Source organism: Loxodonta africana, unplaced genomic scaffold (genome assembly GCF_030014295.1).
Source record: "Loxodonta africana isolate mLoxAfr1 unplaced genomic scaffold, mLoxAfr1.hap2 scaffold_789, whole genome shotgun sequence".
NCBI classification, from domain to species: Eukaryota; Metazoa; Chordata; class Mammalia; order Proboscidea; family Elephantidae; genus Loxodonta; species Loxodonta africana.
In genome coordinates, this window is record NW_026975527.1 from 25,001 (window position 1) to 29,791 (window position 4,791).

Below are 4,791 nucleotides of genomic sequence, written 5' to 3' on the forward strand. Positions count from 1 at the left end.
CCCTCGGACGCACGCACCGGACCGGGGAGGAGAGAGGCCGCTCCGGGAGAGCCCCCCCCACCGGCAGCTCACCGCCGGCGGGCGCGGGGCGGGGGACCACCACCGGGGAACCGGGAAGCGATACGCACTGGCGGGAGGCGCGGCCCCGAGCCAGCAGCCGGAGGGACGCGGCGAGGCCAGGGCAGGGCGGCGGCGGCGGGGGAGACGCGGGCAGCGGGAAGGCGGCGGTGGCGGCGGCGGCGCGGAGGGGGATCGGACCCCCCCGCGGTCGCCGCCGCTCCCTGTCTCCTCCAGCCCACCGCCCACCCAGCGGGCAACCCTCACGCGCACGACGGCCACACGCCGCCCACCCGCCCGGCGCACACAGGGCCCGGGCCCGGGTCCGAGGGCGCGTCGCCAGGGGACACCACCGGCCGGGGAGGCCCGGTGGCGACGCCCAACGCGGCGAGGCCGGTTCGCGGTCCCAGACCGGGGACGGCGTGTGCGCGGGCCGGCCGGGCGGGGCGGGGTCGATCGACGTCGGCGAGGGAGGCGCTGCGGGGGCGGCCCCCGGCACGCCCATCCCCCCGGCCCAGGGGCACATCGCCGGGAAAGCTCCCGGGTGAGGAGGTGGGCCCGCACACCCGCGCACCGCTGGCGGCACGGGACGGGTGCGGGCGGGAGGCGGCACACAACGGCGCGGGGGCCGTCCGCCGGACGGACCCCCGGCCCCACCGCACCAGGCGCGCGACGGGAGGGCCGCACACTCACACGCACACACGGACGCGCGCGACCCCGGCGCCAGACGGCTGGCCCGGCGAAGGCCCTCCCCCGACTCGCAGGGGGGAGGCGCGGGCCGCGGCAGGCGAAGGGCGGCGCGCGGCCCCACCGCGGGGCCGGCGGACCTCTCCCTCCACACCGGGCGGGAAGGAGAGGGGGCTCTGCCTGCGAGCCACGGTCGGTGGCTTGCGCGCAAGGCGAGGGGCAGCGGCTGGGGGATCCGGCACCCCCAAGGCACCCTCGGAGATGACTAGAGAAGACTTTCTTCACCGAAGACGGGCCGTCCCCACCCATCGCCCCCCACGTTGGGCCCCCGCCAGGCGCCCGAGGGCGCCCCGGGGATGGGCGGGGGGGGCCTGCGGTATTGGTAAGCACCAGCGGGGGGGTTAAGGCACAGTGGGCCTCTGCGGCCGGGAACGGAGCCTGCCGCCTCGTGCTCACGGCGGCTCTGCCTCACCCGGGGACGGCGCGTGCTCCCGGCTCCGTGCTGCGTCCACCCTCCACTCGGGCGAGGAGGGAACGGGTGGGGCACCGCAGCGGCGACCGAGGGCCTCGGAAAGTCACGCCTTTTGAGTCGTCCGTTTTTTTTTTTTTCCGTTTCTCTTTTAAAGCTTCTCCGCCTCATCCCGCCTCACCGGAGCCAGGCTCCGGCGAGCGCGCGGGGCCTCGCGGGTACGCGCCGCGCACACCCGAGGCTTGCCTGGGCACCTAAAAGCCCAACACACCCCCCGGTCTCCCTCTGTAGAGGGGTCCGCGCTCTAGGGCGGCCCGCGGGGGGGAGGAGGTACGACAGAGCCTAACAACGGACCGCCGGGGCCCAGCCGCGGCTACGCAGCCTGGGCCCCCACCTCGCAAGGGCGACTTCCCTCGGCACCGGCGGAAGCAACACGCGGGCCCTCCTCCTTCCGCTCTCGCTTGCCTCACGCGGGTCTCGGCAAGCACCGGGGCGGGCACGCACGCGCGCACCCCTCTCTCACCCCCGCCTTCTCGGGATCAGGCACGGCACCCTCCCGCGAGGCGTGCGTGCTCTAAAGGTCTTACCCCGCTCGACCCCCCTTCTTTTTTTTTTTTTTTTCCTCCACATCCTTTCTCTCCCTCTCGGCCGCACTCCTGTTTTTTATTTCTCTCGGCCCGAGGGGCGCACGCCCACACGCGTGAGCGGTGACCGGAAGGGTGGGCTGGGAACGGGGAAACGGCACCGCCACCCGGCCTCAGGCACCTGAGGGACGGCCTGGAGCGTTCCAGGGGCACCGCCAAAGGGCCACTCGAGGCGCACCGGCACCACCTGGGTGGGGCGCGCGGGTGCGCCTGACCAGAGAGCCCCCCCGCCGCGGGGGGCGGGGGAGGGCCCGACGCGAGGCAGAACACCAGGGCCACGAGCAGAGGCTGTCCTGCTCGGTCTCAGGACCCCGCCACCGCCGACGCTGGCCGCGAGGCCGCGAACGAGGGCAGATGAGCGAGGTCGGGCCGGATTCCGTGCCCCTGCCCCTCTGCGCACCACCGGCGGGCGGGGAGGAGGAGCGAGGGGCCCGCGCGCTGAGCGAGAAGAGCGGTCCCATTCGCCACGAATGTCCGTCCCTCGTCTTGGCGCGGCTCGGACCCGGCCCGGGAGAGCACGACAACACCACATCGATCGGGTCAGCCCAGGCACAAGCGAGGAGGAGAAGACCCCCCCGCCAGGGCTGCCAGGAGGCGGGCGAGGACAGCCCCGGAGAGGACCCGCTTTCTGCCTCGCCCGCCCCGGCTGCGGAAAGGTGGCCGCGAGGACCCCTGCACACGGAGAACGCCTGACACGCGAGGCACGTGGGCCTGGGGGAGGGGGGGAGCGGGGCACACTCTGGCGAGCACCGCGGCCACCGCGGGTGCCTGCGACAAGGGGCACGCGGGTCAGAGGGCCCGCGGCGCCCGTGCCACGCCGCCCTCGGGCACTGGAGACCGGGGGGAGGCACCGCGGCTGGACATCTGGACGCGCGAGAGCCGGCGCACGGGCCCCAGGCGGGCGGCTCAAGCGGGGAGGAGCGGGGGAGGGCGTGGGCCGTCGGTGGACCGGCGTCTACGGACCCGTCCAGGTTTCCCATCTGCTCAGCGGGAGTCACCCAGCGAGGAGAGCGTGTCAGCACCAATCTGGTGGCCCAAATCGCCCGTTTTGGGCGAGAGAAAAGCCACGCCCCGCGGCGGGAGGGGCCCGCTCCCCACGGCGAGCCCCCGGAACTGCGGCCCGGCCATCGGTCCGTAGCGCGACCCCATGGCCCCCAGCGCCCCGCCCCCCCCCCCGGAGCTCCCGGGATCCTCTGGTCGACCCGCGGGACGGGGTGACGGAGCTGGCCGGGGCCGCGCGGGCGCCCAGAGCCAGCCGCCTGCGCTGCGGCCAACGCGGGCCGGTCGGGGAACCCTCGGAGGGGGGACTTGGAAAAAATTCTCGGGCGGCGGGGCCCCTCCGAAGGTCCGGGCCCCGCGCGGGTCCGTGGCCGGGCCGGGGCGGGCCGGGGGCGGCAACCTCGGCCCGGGGACCCCCGGAGCGGGACTTTGAAAAAATTCTCCGACGGTCCGGACCCCACGCGGGACCGCGCCCGGGCCCGGGGCGCCCTCCGCGGGCCACCCCGGACCTACGCCGGAGGCCCCGGTGACGACCGGGCCGCGCGAAGGAAGGCGCGCGAACGGCCGGGGCGTGCCTTGTCCCGTTCTTCTGCCTGCGCCGTCTCGGTGCGGCCCGGTTCGGTCCAGCGCCGTCTAAAACACGGCACCCGGGAGCGCGGCGGCGGCGGCGGCGGCGGCGGCGGCGGCGACGGCCACCGCCTCGGCCACATGAAGCTGCGGGCCCAATTCCGGAACGTGGCTCTGGCGCCGGCGCCCCACCGTGGCCGGGACGATCCCGCCGACGCCGCCGGCGTCCCGAGACGTCGCCTCGGCCAGCGCGGCCACAGCGCCTCCCATGTCGCCGGCGCCGGAGCTCCGGAGGAAAACGATGTCAAAGCGGCCGCCAGGTGGCGGCCGACAACCGGCGCGGGCGACAGCGGGACGGATCCGGATCGGCGGCCGGCGAGGGCGCGTCGCCGGGCGGCCGGACACCCGGTCCCGTCCCGGCTCCCCCCCCGCCCCCCTCCCCCGCCTCCCAGCGCCGCCGCCGAACACGTTTCTCGGCGCGGGGCGGCCGGAAGGCGTTGGGGCCGGCCACGGCGCGGGGTCGGTTGGGCCAAGGGGATCCACCCGGCCGGGCCCTTTCCCGCCTCGGCCAGGACGATCCTGCCGACGCCGCCGCCGGCGTCCGGGAACGTCGCCTCGGCCAGCGCGGCCACATCGCCTCCCGCGCGTGTCGCCGGCGCCGGAGCTCCGGGGGAAGACGATATCAAAGCGGCCGCCAGGTGGCGGCCGACAACCGGCGCGGAGTGCAGCGGGACGGATCCGGATCGGCGGCCGGCGAGGGCGCGTCGCCGGGCGGCCGGACGCCCGGCCCCGTCCCGGCTCCCCCCCCGCCCCCCTCCCCCGCCTCCCAGCGCCGCCGCCGAACACGTTTCTCGGCGCGGGGCGGCCGGAAGACGGTGGGGCCGGCCACAGCGCGGGGTCGGTTGGGCCAAGGGGATCCGCCCGGCCGGGCCCTCCTCAGGTTCCGGAGGTGTGAGCAGGCTGTGTGGCTGGCTGCTTCTCCCTGACGGAACAGCAGTGGAACGACGGTACCAGCCCACTGCAGCAGCCGCTCTGGGAATGGTGCCTGAGGGCTCCCCGCGGGGCAGGGCCGGTAAACCCTCTCTGCCCCTGAAAGGTCTCTTCCTGCCGCTGCCCCTCAGTGCGTCGTCTAAGCCCGCCTTCGACGGTCAGGACTCCCCGCTCGTCGCAGACATACTCGTTCGCTTGTGTTTCCGGGTCTTTGTCGTCAAGAGAGCTAGGCGGAAGCGTCAGCCTATTCCAACACCTTGGCCCCATCTCCCAAAGTTCCGATCCAAGGGGGTCCGGCCCAGCCGGGCCATTTCGCCCCTCAGCCAGGAAGATCCCGTCTACCCCGCTGGAGCCCTGGAGCACCATGCCGGCCAGCCG